Source organism: Schistocerca nitens, chromosome 8 (genome assembly GCF_023898315.1).
Source record: "Schistocerca nitens isolate TAMUIC-IGC-003100 chromosome 8, iqSchNite1.1, whole genome shotgun sequence".
In the NCBI taxonomy this organism is placed as follows: Eukaryota; Metazoa; Arthropoda; class Insecta; order Orthoptera; family Acrididae; genus Schistocerca; species Schistocerca nitens.
In genome coordinates this window covers 149094936-149115369 of record NC_064621.1, presented here as the reverse complement: position 1 = coordinate 149115369, position 20434 = coordinate 149094936, and the positions used below count along the sequence as shown (strand labels likewise).

At 43.2% G+C, this 20434-nt stretch overlaps 1 non-coding gene across 1 annotated transcript; it reads left to right on the top strand.

The window, feature by feature from the left end:
• Positions 1-6867: 6867 nt before the first annotated feature.
• Positions 6868-6942, top strand: Trnas-cga (transfer RNA serine (anticodon CGA)). Its single transcript has one exon. It is a non-coding gene; the product is annotated as a tRNA-Ser (tRNA).
• Positions 6943-20434: the final 13492 nt, after the last annotated feature.

Sequence of the window (20434 nt, the reverse complement as noted above, 5' to 3'; positions counted from 1 at the left end):
TGTGTATGAGGTAAAGGTCGTAGATGTGGGGGGAGTTATGATGAATAAAGAGGAAAGGGAGGTAGAATATGCCACGCAAAAGACGTGTGCTCAATTAATAATAGGTAAAAATGATGTAAAGGAGGACGTTAGTGAACATTGCATTATAAACAGTGCAGACAAAATTGTTGTTGATGGAAAGGTGTTTTATGGTTCTGATGCAGAAGTGTCTAGTAAGAATTTCGCACGATTACCTGAGAATGATAACAAAAGGGAAAATGAAATGAAAGTTATCGAAATACATGACGATTATACTAAATATGAAGTTAAGGCCGAAATCGTTCAAAGTGATATAACTGAAGTGTCTGACTGTCCAAACGGTGTACATTGTGTAGAAAATGAGTCGAAAAATGAATTGGCTGAAACATCTAGTGATAATCTGCCTCACTGTTTAAAAGTTGCTTTCCTGCTCGAATCGGATGACGAAAATGAAATCAGTTATAGTTCAGGCGATGAAGGGTATATGAATACAGATAAGAATGAATATACTAACTTCGCCAATTGTTCAAAAGTCGCATACTTAAGTGAGTCTGATGGTGAGGAAGGGAGTAGTAATGACTCTAGTGAAGATGAATTCTCAGGCGTAAACGAAAGTGAATATACTTTTACTGAAAGAGGGTATGAGAAAATTAGTTACATTTTTCCAAAGCAAGATACAGAAAGTGAAAATGGGCCAAAACCGAATGAGTTATTCAGTAATGTAACACAGGGGCATAATTTGCAGGAACCTCCAGATGATACTATACTGGGGCAAGCCTTAACAAATGTTTTGAAAGGGTGTGAATTACAGGAACAAAAAGAACCACCTGGTAAGTTAATATCAGAGCAGGAGATGTTGTACCTTGCTAAAGACTTTGAAATTCCAATACCTAGAAAGCCATCTGATGAAACAAAACGTTGGCAAGATCTGAATAGCATAGTGAAAGATGTAGAAGATAGAAGGCCTAAAAAGCCACCAGATTTAAGTCACTGTTTTTGAACCATAAAAGACTGCCTTGTTAATAAAGAGACTGGGGGCAGGATGTATGTATATATTTTGTTAATATAATGCATGACCTTAGTATTATTATTGTATCTGAGTGTTACCTGAAAGTTAATTATTGTTTTGTTGACCTTGAGGCCTGGGGCAGGTTGTCTATTTACTGTAGTGCACTGGTTGTCTTTGCTTAGGAAATGTTTATTTTCAATTGAATACTTATTGTTGCCAGCCTAATTATGAGATAGGGGCATGTAGTGTAGCAAACCTGAGAACTTTATGAATAATGATGCTTATGGTCACTTAATGAAAGTGCAAAGAACTCTACAAGATAATAATTTATTTCTAATATACTTAAAAATCAGAAAGGGCTTATTTTTGCACCATGTTGTATGTTTAAAGGTACATGTTCTCTGATGAGGGTTGTTGACACTCAGGGGACATGCACTCTTTGCATTGTCAGGTGCCTTACGATCACCAGGAACCCGAGTCGTTGCCAGCACTATTTCCATTTCTTTTCGTGTTGCCAACCTTCCTCTTCATCATTCAGAACTTTCGCTATCTTCTTTCCTTCTTCTCTATCAGAATAGACTGAAAAGTGTAGAAATAAGGTGAGATACTGTGTATAAGGCTGTGGACGAATAAATGAATAATTAAATTGGGTACACTAGAAAATGACCAATATGAAAGTAAGTATTGTGGATACTGTAAAGAGAAAATGTAATGAAAAAGTAATTGGAAAGAGAAAAACGGATGTGAAAAGGTAAGAATATTGAAAACAAGGCAAATGAATTCTATAATATGACTGAATGTAAATGTGTTTCTGAAAATAGGGATAATTATGATGTTGAAAAAACTGTGTGTGTCAAAAACTGAGGAGATGAACCTGACTAATGTATGTAAAAATAGGTATGAGAGGCATGTGTCTAGTACCACAAAAGGTAGGCAGAAATGACTTGCAATAGGATTTAAAGTTATTGTTCTGATCTTGACATATCTGATGACCTAACTGTGTGTGGAAAAGCAATGGTAAAGGAGTAGTAAGAAATTCTTAATACTGACTTGACCCCAAGTATGACATTTAATTGTTTCTTGATTAATGTATATTTTACCTGGTGTTGACATTTGAAAAGAAATGGTTTTGTTGCCAGTGTCTAACTACTGTTTCAAAGTTGCGGGTTTTATATTTTGTACCATTAATGCAAATGTTACCAAAGATGTGACATAATGATGAAAAACACAAAGATGATGACAATAAACTGCTCAAAAGTATGTTGTTGGGCAGTAAAACAAGACAAAACAACAAAAATGCTGTGGTCCTGAAGTTGAGGGCTACCAAATATGCTGTGTTGAGCAGTAGCCAAAGGACTTGCCACTGTAGGGCAAGAAGTTGATAAGTGGTCACGAACTGCCAAACCTAGAGGATGGGGCAGTGTGTCAAGTTAAAAATGTGTTTTCTTTAGTGTTTTTAATCTAAATTGTGTTTTGTGCCTAAATGTTTATAGTTAAAGACTGCCAAAACAATAATGGGCAGAATGTGTGAGGCAAGCAGTGAACTTAGTTGGGTTTGTTGGTCAATGTGTTATGAACTGACTATTCTTTCTAAAGTCAGTGAAAAGTTGTTATAAAATATATATCAATTCTTATTCAAATGGATGTAGATGTTTGTTTTGGACTGTCTGTTTTAAAAATACAGCAGTGATGATTAAAGATAGGTTCTGAATAGGTTAATGTGTTTATGTGCAACAAACATTTTGGACTGCTATTAATGAAGAGCAGCTTTAAAGTTAATTGTTTTGAAAAAACCTTGAAAAGTTACTTTTATATTTAAAGAGTCAGTTGGAAAAAGTTCTCATAGCTGTTTTGTATAAATATTGGTGCATATGTGGATGCAAACTGCATTTTTCAATATTACATCAACTGCTGAACCTTGTGAAAAGTACTATGATCATTAACATACTTGTGTGTCTCTGAAAGTTTCATTCTTTAAAAAACATTGAAAGACAAATTTCTGCTTTGTTGAGTTAAAATGTTCTGTTCTGTTATTTATGTGTTTATTATTATTTTTTTTGTTTGAAGGCCATACCTTTTCTACTAATATGAAGCTTATTTTGTGTACTGTTTTGTCTTTTATTTAAACTGTGTGTGTATGAAATGAACATGCTTAAAAGTGTCTTGTGTAATGATGGAAATGAGTTTCCTTAAACAAGCGTGGGCATGAAAATTACTGTAAATGCTTTACTTTGAGGATGTTTTTGGAAGAAATGTATGCATTTCTTAGTGTATATACTGTATATTTGTAATATGTGTATTTTTTTTCTCTCCCAACTGAAGTTGGATGGAATTTTTTTTGCAGCCAACACCACTTAGGTGTTATAGATGTTTCCTTGAAGTATCCCTTGCAGGAAACTTCAACGAAACATGGGGCATGTGTAACACCATGGCTCTAATGCTCTACTGATCTATTTTATCTCTGTTTCGTTTTATGTTTCATCGTTGAGCTTTTGTAAATGTGTTTGTTTGAATCGATAACATAAAATTATATACTCCTTTCTTTATACAAACTTTGATGTCATGATTTGATTGTATGCTGTGTAGCATATCTGTCATTTATATTCTTTGTCCCATTTGGAGGGAACAAAACTTACTGTATATGATTGTAATTTTGTATGATTAATTTTTTGTAGACATGTTAATATGTGTAAAGGTTCTGTCTTATTTAATGTATTTGTTTGCCGTTATGTAAACTGCTGATCCTCACTTAGGGCTCTTAGTTATTCTGTATGTAAAAGGTGTAGGGGTTCCCCTCGGGAACGGTACAGCGCAACGCGCGCAAAATGTGGTTGGCCTAGGTGGAAAAGGTGGAACTGATAGTCAGTTGGGGACGAGCAGTCAGTCGGAGATGAGCTAAGAGTCCGTGCACTGCCGTGTAAAAGTTGCATAGTGCTGGTTTCGAGAGAGGCTTTCCTGTTATTTTCCAATGCCTCGGATGGATGGATAAATCGCTGGGCTATTCTGGAATTTGTATCTATCATCGCCACCAAGAAATGACAGAGTCCAGCAATTCTGTCTGCAATTCCATCTACCAACCTGCAGTTGCCACCACATTGCGCAATCACTGTAATATAATACTATCACGATGTACAGTGAAGGATCAGCTTAATGGATGTGTTATTGTGCTGAAATATAAGGTAATTTATATCTGAACTTATGTACCTACCTTGACTTTTCTCCTCATCATAATACCTCTAAGGGTCCTCTCCGTTTGAACTAAAGTAATCACCGAGTATCCCTACTGAAAGAACTGTTATGACCAATGTTATGCTAATTTATGCCTCTTGAACTCAGTAAAAAGAAAGTTAAAGTTAATGTGACAAGAGAGTGAGTTAAAGTAAATGTTGCTCGCTGAATATAATTTTCCTATTAAAACTGCTTATTAAAGTGCTGTTGCCAACTGCAAAATTAAAGTTCTTGAGACTGAGGCTTCTAAAGTTTTGCTTAGCTAATGATCACCTTGATACCTGAGTAAATTCAAAAAGGTGAGTCAGTTCTTCCAATTTTGTTAATATTGTGTTTCGAAGTAGAAAAAGTGGAAAACTGCATAGTAGGAACTTATATGTCTATAATTACTAAGTGTTTGTCTCTCTTGTGTGCATATTAACAGTATAAAGACCACTCAAGTTTGTGTAAGCCCTGAAAGTGATAGTGTTTTTCTGTACGTGTTATAATTTTGCAAATAGTTTTTGTGCTCCCCCAGTTGTTAGCTTCAATCTTAAAACATATGTGTGTTAGAGTTCAGTGCATTCGCGTGTGGCCAAGTCTAGGTTGTGTTTGTCTGTTATAATTACTAATAAATATTTTCTTGAACGAGAATGTTAATCATTCTCATGCCTAATTAGGCTGGCGACCGGTTTCGTTATTCATGAAACAATATAGCTAGGCAAAATCTTGTTTGTTACTATTCCGATATTTACGTAATTCTGACTTTCATTTCCGATAAGCCACCTCCGTTAGGAACAACACGGTCAATATAACAAAATTCCTCTCAGAGGGTAACACTGCTCTGTTGCTATATACCATAATTGCTATAACAAAATAATTCTGTTTTGCAAACTGCCTCCTACTTAAAGGTTATGGTATAGCAGTAGCGGACAGGGGAGTGTTATAGATGTCGCAGTGTTTCCCAACCAAATCGCTGCAGCCTAGCCTTCGTCCAGTTGGCATTATGGGGGCTAGCATTATCGTGCAACACGATGATTCCGTTCGACAGAATTCCTGGCGTAATGTCTTTATGGCGCTTGGCGGTTTCTGCGAAATGTGTTCATAGTGCTGTGCAATGACTGTGAATGAAGGAACTGGACGAGTAGAGTGCCCCTGCAGTCGAAGAAGAAGGTAATCTTGACCTTACCAGGTGTGAAAAACTTTGGGTTTCTTTGGAGGTAGATATGTGGGAAGTTTCCATTGATGGCTTTGCCATTCGCCTTCAGGCTGTCGGAATGCTGTCGAGCAGAATCATGCTGTTGCACAATATACGCCCGCTCCACATTTCCAGTTGGACGAAGGCTACGCTTAAGGGATTTGATTGGGAATCAGTGCAACGTCCTCCGTACAGCTTGGATCGTTTAACATGCCATTTTCTCGGCCACCTGAAGAAAGACAAGCGTGGAAGTCTGTTTCCGTCGGACGACCAAGTGCAACAGTGACTGCGGTTGTGGATCTGTCAGCGGTCGGCTGCATTCTACGAAATGGGAATTGATCGTCTCGTCTTCCAGTTGGATAAATTTCTTAATATGTGTGGTGATAACTCTTCAAAAGAACCATTCCATGGTCCCATTGAAGCGGATTTCAGTTTTCGAATTTACTGCCCCTTGATGCTGTGTGTGCACATGGAAGCATTTTTACACAAACGTTTTTGTTAAATAACAATACATTGTATATATTGTGACATATTTTTGAACGTGACACAAACGATTCACATACTTTTCAATATGGCAGCTACAATGTGACAGGGTGTTTTATTTCAAAAGCAACTAAAATACAGGTCCCTGATTGTCTGTTTGGTTTTAATGGCGGGTAAAATACTGGGTTCTGGTTAAAGGACAGTAGAAAGGGAGTGTGACTGGGAAGAGAGGGGCAGAGAGGGGCCTGAAGGAGTTATAGAAAGGTGGTGTGGCTTGTCACGTTATGTGGGCGGCAGCCGCCGAGCCAAGAGGACGTGCAGCATAGCAGCAGCAGCAGCAGCAGCACTTGTCTGATTAACTGTAAATTAATTTAGTCTTTGTTTTTCTGCATGCGTGCTTCAGCAAAGAAGTGAAATGTACGTGTGTATTTTACCGTGTAGACTAGTGGTTAGAAAATTAATCTAATGAATATCCTTGTGCAGGACGGCCTCCTAGTGTAAATTTTCCTCTCGCCAGAAACTCCGTCACGCCACTAAGTTTTAATTTTGTGCTAGTAGACAGCATAAAGTTTAGATCACAGCATTCTAGTCTGAATATTTATCTCACGCAGTAACTTTTCGGCATACAGGATTTCTAACAACAGGTATCTGTAAATACATCAACTTCAGTAGAGAAATTTATTTCTGAAATTTCCTGGCAGATTAAAACCGTGTGCCGGGCCAAGACTCGAACTCGGGACCTTTGCCTTTCGCGGGCAAGTGCTCTACCAACTGAGCTACCCAAGCACGATTCACGCCCCGTCCTCACAGCTTTACTTCTGCCAGTACCTCGTCTCCTACCTTCCAAACTTTACAGAAGCTCACCTGCGAACCTTGCAGCTTCTGTAAAGTTTGGAAGGTAGGAGACGAGGTACTGGCAGAAGTAAAGCTGTGAGGACGGGGCGTGAGTCGTGTTTGGGTAGCTCAGTTGGTAGAGCACTTGCCCGCGAAAGGCAAAGGTCCCGAGTTCGAGTCTCGGCCCGGCACACAGTTTTAATCTGCCACGCAGTTTCATATCAGCGCACACTCCGCGGTAGAGTGAAAAATTTCATTCTAAATTTATTTCTGTTTAATAGCTTGCGGTCTCAGAGTACAGTGAGAAATCTGCACAGCAACTTTTAGTGTTGCTATATTCTCCTTTGGTATATTTTCAGACTCAGTGGCGACATTTGAGATCTTACATCTATTTCATACACAGTACGATATGGCTAGGGACTGTGCTTGTTGTGAGCGGAGTTGGCTGCTGTCCGCAAACAGCTGGAAGCTGTGTTGGCTACCGTCGACAAGCTTCTGGCTAATTCTCAAAGTTGCGGTGACGTAGCGACGCCAGTGACGAAACCTGCGACACCTTTGGTGCCACTGGAATCCCCTGTTGACCCGGACATTGCTGCGGCTTCTGATACGCAACATCTGAACGGTCCGTCCTCACTCCAGAGTGGGTGGCAGACAGCGGTGGCTTCGAGTGTCACTGGGCAGAAGGCGAAAGAGGGAGCCAACCGCACGGCCTACGTCTAATCAAGAGTAAGGGGTGCTATCCAGTGTAGATGATAACTCTGAACCAGCACGGGACGCCTGTTGCGCCAGCGGTCGATTTTTCTGCCCCGTCTAGACAGTACAGAGGGTGGGTATGCTTGTCATTTGGAGCTCCAATGTTAGGTGAGTGATGGAGTCCCTCAGGGAGATAGCAGGCAAGGCGGGAAAGAATTCCAGTGTGCACTCGGTATGTTTGCCGGGGGGTCTCATCCGGGATGTGAAGGAAACCCTGACGGCGGCTATCGAGCGCACCGGGTGCAACCGGCTGTATGTAGTGGCACATGTCGGCACGAATGGCCCTTGCTGCTTGGGTTCTGAGGCTATTCTCGTCTCCTTTCGGCGACTGGCTGATATGGTGAAGCCACTAGCAACGACGGCGGTGTGCAGGCTAAGTTCTCCATTTGTAGCATCGCACCCAGGTTTGATCGCGGTCCTCTGGTTTCGAGCAGAGTGGAAGGTCTAAACCAGAGGCTCAGACGACTCTGCGACAGTATCGGATGCGAATTTCTCGGCTTACGTTCTCGGGTGCAGACTTGTAGGGTTACCCTTAGTAGGTCAGCCGTGTACTACCTGCAGAAAGCGGTTACTAGGGTATCGGAGTACGTGTGGCGTTCACATGGGGCTTTTTAAGGTTACAAAACCCCTCCCTTGGGATCAAAGAAGATTTGCCCGTTAAATCAACCACAGCGCCCTCGGAGAATCTTAGTCCTCGCAGATCAGAGATAGAAAAGATTAATATGATTTCAGTCCCAGAATCAGTATTGCCTACTGAAGGTTATAATGCACAGGTAGCATTGGGAACAGAAAGCTGATTGAAACCAGACGACAATGACAACGAAATCCCAAGTTCAGATTGGAATGTTTATCGTAAGGACAGGTTAGTCGTCAATAGAGGCGGCGTGTTTATTGCAGTAAAAATTTCGATAAAATCTAGAGAGGTTATCACGGATTCCGAATGTGAATTAATCTCGGTGAAAGTGAGTATGAAAGAACGGTCAAAAATGGTGATCGGATGCTTTTATAGACCACCTGGATCAGGATCTGTAGTTGTAGAGCGCTTCAGATGGAACTTGCAGAATATCATTAGTAATTTTCCTAATCATGCCATTGTAATAGGAGGTGACATCAACTTTCCAGCTATAGATTTGGAGTATTATGCCATCAAAACTGGTGGCACAGACAGGGAAACGTGTGGCATTGTTCTGAGTGTCTTGTCCGAAAATTACCTTGAACAGATAGTTAGAGAACCGACTCTTGAGGGTGGCGTCGTAGATCTCCTGGCAACAAATAGACCTGAACTTATCGAATCAGTTAACGTAGAGGAAGGTATCAGTGATCATAAGGCTGTGACAACATCTATGACGACTGTTCCTACAAGAAATGATAACAAAGGGATTAGATTAAATTAGATTAGATTAGATTAGTACTTGTTCCACAGATCATGTATACGACACTTCGTAATGATGTGGAACGTGTCAGGTTAATAAAAGGTGTCTATACAAGATATTACATTACACAAAATATTACATGATACTTAATGTTTTTTTTTGCTAATGACCGTTGAAGTTGTGCGCCCTAAAACCACCACCACTTAATGTTTTTAATTTTTTTGTGGGGGTTGGTGAAATTACCCACTATATCCAAAAATTCATCTAATCAGAAGAAGGAATTGCCATAAGAAATTCTTTTAATTTCCTTTTAAATGATATATGGCTATCTGTCAGACTTTTAATGCTATTAGGTAAGTGACCAAAGACTTTTGTGGCAGCATAATTTACCCCCTTCTGAGGAAGACATATTTTCTCAACAAGGGTGACAGGATACAAATTTCAGAATATCTCACCAGTCAGCATCAAATATTCAGTGATTAGGACAAAGATGTGGAGAACAAATCGGAAAATTCAAAGGCATCGTTCAATATACCCTAGACAAGTATGTTCCGATTTAGGTTTTGAGGGATGGGAAAAATCCACTATGCTTTAATAGCCTTGTTAGAAAAGCACTACGTAAACAGATTCAAGAGAAGTAAAAACCTAGCTGACAAACAAAAGCTGAACGAAGAGAAAATGGGTGTAAGGAGAGCAATGAGAGGAGCGTTCAATGATTTTAAAAGTATGACGGTGTCAACAGACCTGAGTAGAAACCCTACGAGATTTTGGTCGTATGTAAAATCAGTAAGTGGGTCAAAATCATCTATTCATTCTCTCAGCAACCACACCGGCACGGAAACGGAAGATAACAAAGGCCGAAATACTGAATTCGGTCTTCCGAAGTTGTTTCACCGCGGAAGATCGTAACACTGTCCCTCTTTTCAATCGTCGTGGGAACATCGAAGTGGCAGATATTAAGATAACCGACCGCGGAGTTGAAAAGCAGCTACAATCACTTATTAGTGGAAAGGCTTCAGGACCAGATGAGCTACCTATAAGATTCTATAAAGATTATGCGAAAGAACTTACTCCCCTTCTAGCAGTAATTTATCGTAGATCGATGAATCAACGGAAGGTACCTAACGACTGGAAAAAAACGCAGATCATTCCCGTTTTTAAGAAAGGCCGTAAGACAGATCCACACAATTATAGACCTATATCGTTGACTTCACTCTGTTGTAGAATTATGGAACATGTTTTATGCTCAAGAATTATGACGTTTTTGAAAAACGAATATGAACATGGATTCCAAAACAGAGATCCTGCGAAACTCAGCCTGCTCTGTTCCTCCATGACATCCACACCGCAGTGAACAACGGCGCTCAGGTTGATGCCGTGTTCGTTGATATCAGTAAGACATTTGACACCGTCCCGCATTGCCGTTTAATGAAAAAAAAAAAAAAAAACGAGCTTACGGAATATCGGAGCAAACTTGCGACTGGGTTCAAGACTTTCTTGCAGATAGAACTCAACACGTCGCCCTTAACGGAACTAAATCGACAGATGTGAAGGTAATATTCGGAGTACCACAGAGAAATGTGATAGGACCGTTGCTGTTTACAATATACAGGGTTATTACAAATGATTGAAGCGATTTCACAGCTCTACAATAACTTTATTATTTGAGATATTTTCACAATGCTTTGCACACACATACAAAAACTCAAAAAGTTTTTTTAGGCATTCACAAATGTTCGATATGTGCCCCATTAGTGATTCGGCAGACATCAAGCCGATAATCACGTTCCTCCCACACTCGGCGCAGCATGTCCCCATCAATGAGTTCGAAAGCATCGTTGATGCGAGCTCGCAGTTCTGGCACGTTTCTTGGTAGAGGAGGTTTAAACACTGAATCTTTCACATAACCCCACAGAAAGAAATCGCCTGGGGTTAAGTCGGGAGAGCGTGGAGGCCATGACATGAATTGCTGATCATGATCTCCACCAGGACCGATCCATCGGTTTTCCAATCTCCTGTTTAAGAAATGCCGAACATCATGATGGAAGTGCGGTGGAGCACCATCCTATTGAAAGATGAAGTCGGCGCTGTCGGTCTCCAGTTGTGGCATGAGCCAATTTTCCAGCATGTCCAGATACACGTGTCCTGTAACGTTTTTTTCGCAGAAGAAAAAGGGGCCGTAAACTTTAAACCGTGAGATTGCACAAAACACGTTAACTTTTGGTGAATTGCGAATTTGCTGCACGAATGCGTGAGGATTCTCTACCGCCAGATTCGCACATTGTGTCTGTTCACTTCACCATTAAGAAAAAATGGAGTTAGCAGTTGGTGGATCTTTGTTGAACTTCGTCCTGAAGTGTCGTTGCACTGTTATGACTGACTGATGTGAGTGCATTTCAAGCATGACATACGCTTTCTCGGCTCCTGTCGCCATTTTGTCTCACTGCGCTCTCGAGCGCTCTGGGGGCAGAAACCTGAAGTGCGGCTTCAGCCGAAAAAAACTTTATGAGTTTTTCTACGTGTCTGTAGTGTGTCGTGACCATATGTCAATGAATGGAGCTACAGTGAATTTATGAAATCGCTTCAATCATTTGTAATAACGTTCACCCGTCAGCTGCTCTTGAAGGCTATTCCCAGATGATACAGTTGTGTTTATACCAAAGTAGGAACGCCAGAAGGTAGTAAGAATTTGCAGAACGACCTGCAGAGAATTGATGAATGGTGCAGGCTCTGGCAGTTGACCCTGAACGTAATAAATGTAACGCATTGCGCATATATAGGAAAAGAAATCCACTACTGTACAGCTGCACTACTGTTGACAAATGTCTGCCGTAAAATATCTAGGCGTAATTATCCAGAGCGACCTTAGGTGAGATGACCATATAAAACAGATAGTGGGAAAAGCAGACACCACACAGATTCAACGGAAGAATCTTAAGGAAATGGAACTCATCCACGAAAGAAGTGGCTTAAAAGGCGCTTCTTTGCCCGATTCTTGAATATGGTTCATCTATCTGGGATCCATATGAGGTAGGACTGATAGAGGAGATAGAGAAGATCCAACGAATTGCGGCGCGTTTCGTCGCGGGATCGTTTAGTAGGCTGAGAGCGTTACCGAGATGCTAAACAAACTCCACTGTCAGACTTTACAAGAGAGGCGTTGCGCATAACGGAGAGATTTGCTATTGAAATTTCGGGACAGCACTTTTCAGGAGGAGTCGGACAACATATTACTTCCCGCACAGACATCTCGTATGTTGACCACTAGCAGAAAATTCGAGAAATTAGAGTCAATACAGAGGCTTACCGACAATCATTCTTCTCACGCACGATTCACGAGTGGAACAGGGTTGGAGGGATCAGATAGTGGTACCGAAAGTACCCTCCGCCACACACCATTAGGTGGCTTGCTGAGTATGTTGTAGATGTAGATGTAGGTAATGATGATGTTTTAGGTAAGGACGACAGGATTCGTGACGCCATGCACTTATCCCTAGTATGTAACCAACTCACACTATAACTTGCACTTTTGAAGATCATTTAAGTTGGCAATGGGTTGGAATCCTCAGAGTCATACTATTCCTGTCAAATACGGGAAACGTATTTCCGCTTTGTAAAAGGGCTGCAGCGTTTCGTTCTGGCTCCTGTAGTAGCAGGCTGTGATACCATTGCGTAATATGAGTGTGCACTAGGACTGTAGACATGTACCTGGAAACAAAACATGAATTATATTACATTACATAATAGCCTTATGGCTACTTCTCCGATAGCTATCAGGGACCAACTACGAAGGAATGCTTAGTGTTCAACACTGCTGCTTGGTGACTTCACAGAGGCCATTGGCGGTATTATCTGCTGTTGCTACTGAAAGAAACTTAAAAGTCAGTTGTTATAAAATGTGAAGCACTTATTAAATTACAAAATATGGAGATAGTTGTACACATTTGAGATTGAGATTGTGTGACGTGCCACTGGATACATAATGCCTGCGTTACTTAATCACATAGCCAGTAATTTGGGGCCCGCCAGTGTGGCCGTGCGGTTCTAGGCGCTTCAGTATGGAACCGCGTGACCGCTACGGTCGCAGGTTCGAATCCTGCCTCGGGCACGGATGTGTGTGATGTCCTTAGGTTAGTTATTGTTTAAGTAGTTCTAAGTTCTAGGGGACTGATGACCACAGATGTTAAGTCCCATCCCATAGTGCTCAGAGCCATTTGAACTTTTTTTTTTTTTTTACCAGTAATTTGGGGAGCAGATGTTAGGTACCTCTCATGTGAAGCATGGTGTTTCTGCCCTATCGTTAAGGTCTCCGTGACGTTGTCATTCATAAAGACAAAGCATGACTTCGTGGTGCCTGTGCTGACCTGACGTTTACGAGTATTGACACGGCCAACACATTGTCAACATCTGTCACCCATTAAAAACATATAGTCGTGGGTTCCTGAAAGAGTGGGACACCACAACATTCACCAGCCGGTACGACTGATGACCTCTGGCGTAGAGTGGAAGCAGCATGGAAAGACAGTCCACGTGTTTCATCCAAACTCAGTAGTCTGAGCCACTGTTGTTGCCGGAGGTGGTACCTCTGTTTAAAAAATTTCTACGTCTCCATCTACATCCATGCTCTGCAAACCACAGTAAAGTACATGGCAGGGGGCAAGCCCCATTGTACCAGTTATTAGGGTTTCTTCCCGCTCCATTCGCATATGGAGCACAGGAAGTATAATCGTTTGAAGACCTCTGTCGCGTGCAGTAATTATTCTAATCTTATCCACACGATCCCTATGTGAGCAATATTTAGGTGGATTTACTAAGTTCGGCCGCTGCGGTCGCAGGTTCGAATCCTGCCTCGGGCATGGATGTGTGTGTTGTCCTTAGGTTAGTTAGGTTTAAGTAGTTCTAAGTTCTAGGGGACTTATGACCTCAGCAGTTGAGTCCCATAGTGCTCAGAGCCATTTGAACCATTTTTTTTTTTATTTACTAAGTTCCCAGAGTCATCATTTAAAGCCGAGTCTCGAAACTTGGCTAACAGACTTTCTCGGGATAGTTCACGTCTATCTTCAAGTATTCCAGTTCAGTTCCTTCAGTATTCTGCGACACTCTCACACGGATCAAATAAACTCGTGATCATTCGTGCTGCTGTTCTCTGTATACTGCAAATAACCCTTATTTGTCGCATTTGGTATAGTGTCACACAACTGAGAACCAGTCGCACGGGTAATTTCTAAGCCGTCTCATTTGTAGACAAAATTGGGCACTTTTCATACTCTCAATTACAGATTTGTACATATGTTCTTCACACTGTCCAGTATTTGCTGGCCTTCCAGTTGCTGTACACTGAAGCACCAAAGAAACTGCTATAGGCATGCGAATTCAAATACAGAGATATGTTAACAGGCAGAATACGGTGTTGCGGTCAGCAAACGTCTATATAAGACAGCAAGTATCCGGCGCAGTTGTTAGATCGTTTACTGCAGCTGCAATGGCAGGTTATCAAGATGTAAGTGAGTTTGAACGTGCATCGCACGAGCTATAGGACACACCATCTTCGAGGTAACGATGAAGTGGGGATTTTCCCGTACGACCATTTCACGAGAGTACCGTAAATATCAGGAAAGCGTAAAACATCAAATCTCCGACTTCGCTGCGGCCGGAAAAAGATCCTCCGAGAACGGGACCATCGAAGAATGAAGTGACTCGTTCAACGTGACTTACGCGCAACCCTTCCGTAAATTGCTATAGATTTCAATGCTGGGCAATCACCAAGTGTCAGCATGCGAACCATTCAACGAAACATCATCGATATGGGCTTTCGGAGCCGAAGGCCCAGTCGTGTACTCTTGATGACTGTACGACACAAAGCTTTACGCCTCTCGTGGGCCCGTCAACGCCGACATTGGACTCTTGATGATTGGAACTGTGTGGCCAGGCCGGACGAATCTCTTTTCAAATTCTGTCGAACGGATGAACGTGTACGGGTATGGAGACAACCTCATGAATCCATGTACTCTGCATGCCAGCAGGGACTGTTCAATTGGTGGAGGCTCTGTAATAGAGTGGGACGTGTGCAGTGGACCCGTAATGTCTAGATACGACGCTGACAGGTGACACGTACGTAAGCGTCCTGTCTGATCACCACATTCATTCAGGTCCATTGTGCATTCCGACGAACTTGGGTAGCTCCAGTAGTACAGTGCGAGACCCCACACTTCCAGAATTGCTACAGAGTGGCTCCAGGAACACTCTTCTGAGTAAACAATTCCGTTGACTACTTAACTCCCCAGATATGAATATTACTGAGCATACCTGGAATGCCTTGCAACGTGCTGTTGAGAAGAGATCTCCACCCTCTCGTACTCTGACGGATTTATGGGCAGTCCCGCAGGATTCATGGTGACAATTCCCTGCAGCACTACCTCAGACATTAGTCCGAGTCCTTGCCATATCGTGTTGTAGCGTGCTCGCGTGGGCCCTACACGTTATTAGGCGGGTGTACCAGTTTCTTTGGCTCTTCATTGTAATTTTAATGCGTAGTAGTGTATTTCATTGAGTCACAGCAGATCTGTTGAATGCGGTATAGGCTGTTAACTAGATTCAGGTGGAGGCAGACGAAAGGGCTCTACCACGTTCTTCTAGATGTAATTGTGATAATATGACCAAACACATTCACATTCACATTTCTAAAATTATGGTTCTATAGTTTACCAGCTTTAGCGATGATCATCTACACTACTGGCCATTAAAATTGCTACACCACGAAGATGACGTGCTACAGACGTGAAATTTAACCGACAGGAAGAACATGCTGTGATATGCAAATGATTGGCTTTTCAGAGCATTCACACAAGGCTGGCGCCGGTGGCGAAACCTACAACGTGCTGACATGGGGAAAGTTTCCAAACGATTTCTCATACACAAACAGCAGTTGACCGGCGTTCCTGCTGAAACGTTGTTGTTGTGATGCCTCGTGTAAGGAGGAGAAATGCGTAGCCTATCGCGATTGCGGTTTATCGTATCGCGACATTGCTGCTCGCGTTGATTGAAATCCAACGACTGCTAGCAGAATATGGAATCGGTGGGTTCAGGAGGGTAATACGGAACGCCGTGCTGGATCCCAAAGGCCTCGTATCACTAGCAGTCGAGATGACAGGCATCTTATCCTCATGGCTGTAACCGATCGTGCAGCCACATCTCGATCCCTGAGTCTACAGATGGGGACGTTTGCAAGACAACAAACATCTGCAAGAACAGTTCGACGCCGTTTCCAGCAGCATGGACTATCAGCTCGGAGACCATGGCTGCGGTTACCCTTGACGCTGCATCATAGAGAGGAGCGCCTGCGATGGTGTACTCAACGACGAACCTGGGTGCACAAATGGCAAAACGTCATTTTTTCGGATGAATCCAGGTTCTGTTTACAGCATCACCATGGTCGCAACCGTGTTTGGTGACATTGCGGTGAACGAAGATTGGAAGCGTGTATTCGTTATCGCCATACTGGTATGGGGTGCCATTAGTTACACGTCTCGCTCACCTCTTGTTCGCATTGACGGCACTTTGAATAGTGGACGTTACATTTCAGATGTGTTACGACCCGTGGCTCTACCCTTCATTCGATCCCTGCGAAACCCTACATTTCAGCAGGATAATGCACGACCGCATGTTGCAGGCCCTGTACGGGCCTTTCCGGATACAGAAAATATTCGACTGCTGCCCTGGCCAGCACATTCTCCAGATCTCTCACCAATTGAAAACGCCTGGTCAGTGGTGGCCGAGCAACTGGCTCGTCACAATACACCAGTCACTGCTCTTGATGAACTGTGGTATCGTGTTGAAGCTGCATGGGCAGCTGTACCTGTACACGCCATCCAAGCTCTGTTTGACTCAATGCCCAGGCGTATGAAGGCCGTTATGGACTGATTTCTCAGGATCTATGCACCCAAATTGCGTGAAAATGTAATCACATGTCAGTTGTAGTATAATATATTTGTCCAATGAATACCCGTTTATCATCTGCATTTCTTCTTGGTGTAGCAATTTTAATGGCGAGTAGTGTAGTATACGCAGAAGACTTCCTCTCGTGTTTCAGAGTCGTGCAACATGGGAGATCCGCAAGCAGCATCAGGAATCGGCAGAGCTGCTTACGGCGGCGGAGGCAGGAAGGCGGAAGGGTTTCCAGTCTCGGTGCGCACAAGGCGGCCGTTAATTGGTCGCAGCGCCGCTAATTGACTATCGGCGCTGCGGAGCCGCGAGCCCGTGCCTGTGTTTGTGCTGGCGGTAATCACGTTACAGCCGGGACGCGGACACCGCCAGCCAAGACTTCATTAAAATTCTGGCGCCGCCTGCCTCTGCCGCCGCCGCTGCCGCCGCCGCCTTCCGGCTTTATTGGCCAATTTTGTTTTGGTTACGGGCTGGGCGTCTGCCGCCGAAAACAACACCGCGGGGAAGCAGATGCTGCCTGGAGTCGGAGCGTCTGCGGTGCCGCCAGTTATGTCAGCTCCACACGGCAGCCCTCTGTCGCCCGCTAACTTGTCTAGGATATGGCAGCTCTAGGGCTGGAGGTTATCGTTGAATCAACCCGTTTCCGGTTACATCGGTTTTTCCTACACCACTTTCACCTGAGTGTTAAAACCACTCAAAGTAACTGGTTAGTCCGCAGCTCGTGGTCGTGCGGTAGCGTTCTCGCTTCCCGCGCCGGGGTTCCCGGGTTCGATTCCCTGTGGGGTCAGGGATTTTCTCTGCCTCATGATGACTGGGTATTGTGTGATGTCCTTAGGTTAGTTAGGTTTAAGTAGTTCTAGGGGACTGATGACCATAGATGTTAAGTCCCATAGTGCTCAGAGCCAATAACTGGTTGTGGTTTTTATTCCTATTATTTTCTGCGATAAACGTAGAAATCGAACAAAGATAGAAGAATTTTGACTCCCTCAATTTCAGGATGCCTACACTGAAGAGCCAAAACATAATGACCACCTGCTTAATAGCTTGTGTGTCCTTCTTTGGAACGAAAAAAAATTGATTCTGCATATCAGCGAAACTGTCTGTAGGTTTGTTGAGGCTTTGAAACGTCCCCCTAGAAAAATTATATATGACTGATAAACCTCTTACGTTATTTGATTTTCAAACAGAAGAGCAAAACTGAACGTCGTCAGACATTTCTCTCTTTACTTATTCTGATCATCACTAAACTGACACACAATATTTTTAGCGCAACGTAGTCTGACTTTCAATAATCCCTACAAAAGAATGGCCCTGACTAACAATAACCTATACCTTTCATGAATCACTTACCTCACAAAAATCTTCATTCCTCGAACTACTGCAATACAGCGAGCGCCAATACTGCCAGCTAAATAAAAGATTCTAACTACTGAAGGCACTAACTACTGATAGGCATAGTTAGCAAATGAAAGATTTTGATAGAGAACAAACAATGTATTATGACAGCCAGTCTTACAAATTTCGTTTTTCTTCCGGATACACGTCCAAATCGTCCTTCTCTCAAAACTCTTGCATCTCTCTTCCCACATCCACCACTGCTGGCGGCTCACCTCCAACTGCGCAACACCACGCGTTGTTGGCAGCCACAGACTGCACACAGCACAGTAAGTGATTTTCATACAGAGCGCTACATGGCGTTACCAACATAAAAACCTAAACAGCCTACTTACATAGTCTCCATGCTCCCTACAAAAAATTTTACAAATTGTTCTGGGCATTGGCCAATACATATTTGTTAGAAATTGTTTATATTAACGCTAACAAATATATGAAATGCACACACTTATCGATACAATGTTGGTCAAAAGCAAAAGTTTTCTCACAGTCCATAAAGACAGTCCTGATCATTCATGACAGAAGTAATTGCAATTTTTTTTTTCGATGGGTGAGCAGTAAAAGAAAATGCACACGGAAGTAGTGGATTTCGATGCAGTCTTGAAGAAGCAGTGTTGTTCTTCCAACGGAAAAACAGTGCTAACTCTTGCATCTCTCTTCCCACATCCACCTCTACTGGCGGCTCACCTCCAACTGCGCAACACCACGCGCTGCTCACATCCAACTGCCCAACACTACAATGGCAAATATTCCAACAATGCAAACCAGCCACAGACTGCACACAGCACAATCAGTGATTTTCTTACAGAGCGCTACGTGGCGTTACCACCATAAAAACATAAACAACCTACTTACAACTTGTGGCATTAGATGTCTACACACATGTCTTATAATTATCGTAAATATCGGACGGCTGACTTGCGTACGTGGTGACGGCGCTCAATAGCGGCCCCGATGGATTCCATAGGATTCACATCAGTCAAATTTGGTCGCCGAGACATCAACGTGAGTTTACTACAGCAATGCTCCTCAGACCACTGTAACCATGTTCAGGCTCCGAGACACGGACAATTACACTGCTCAAAGATGATATCGCCGTCGGGGATGCAGGTGGTTCGCAGCTGTCAGTGTGTCTTCGATTACTACCACAGGATCCATCAAAGCGCAGGAGAATGTCATTCATACCATAGTATTGCTTGCACCAGCCCTGCGTCCGTGGCGCACTGCATGTTTCGAGCCGTCGTTTACCACGGTGACGGCGTTTCTGGAGACAGTCATTGACCTAGTGCAAAAAAATGTGATTCAGCGAAGGAACCGAGACGTTTCCATTTATCAACTGTCGAATTCCGACGGTCCCTTGGCCACTGTAATCGTACACTGCTGGCCACCGTAAATGCAACACCAAGAAAGACAAGAGGTAGCACAACAAAATTTATTTTGTAGATAACATGTTGACCAAGTATCAAATGATTACGTTTACAGACGTCTGTGACATGTGGTTCCTGCCAGAATCAGTAGCCAGAATAACCGCCATTGTTGGAGATCACCGCTGCCACACGTCTCGGCATTGAGTCAAAGAGACGTTGGATGTGTTCCTGGGGTACAGTAGCCCAAGCAGCTTCCACACGTTGCCAAAGATCATCTGGTGTGGCAGCTGGGGATGTAATCTGGGTCACTCGTTGAGCAACCACGGACCACATGTTTTCTATCGGCGAAAGATCCGGAGAGCGAGCCGGTCAGGGAAGCACTTCAATCTGGTTATTGACGAAGAACCTTTGGACAATGCGTGCCACGTGTGGTCGCGCATTATCCTGTTGAAATATGGCTGTGGCCGAGCCCTGAAGGTAAGGAAGGACAACTGGCTCCAGTACCTCGGATATGTAGCGCCGGCTATTTAAAGTACCGGCAATGCGTACTAGAGGCGTGCGAGAGTAATATGCAATACCGCCCCATACCATAATACCCGGTGCAAGACCAGTGTGGCGGTGCATAATGCAGCTGTCCAGCATCCTCTCTCCACGGTGTCTCCACACCCGAATCCGACCATCGTGGTGCTGCAGACAGAAGCGTGCCTCGTCAGTAAAGACAACGTCATTCCATTCTGCCGTCCACATCCGTCTGTCATCACACCATTGGCGATGGAGACGTCTGTGGTTCTGCGTCAATGGTAGACGAAGCAATGGACGTCTTGCGGACAGACCACTCTGCTGTAAACGGCGTCGA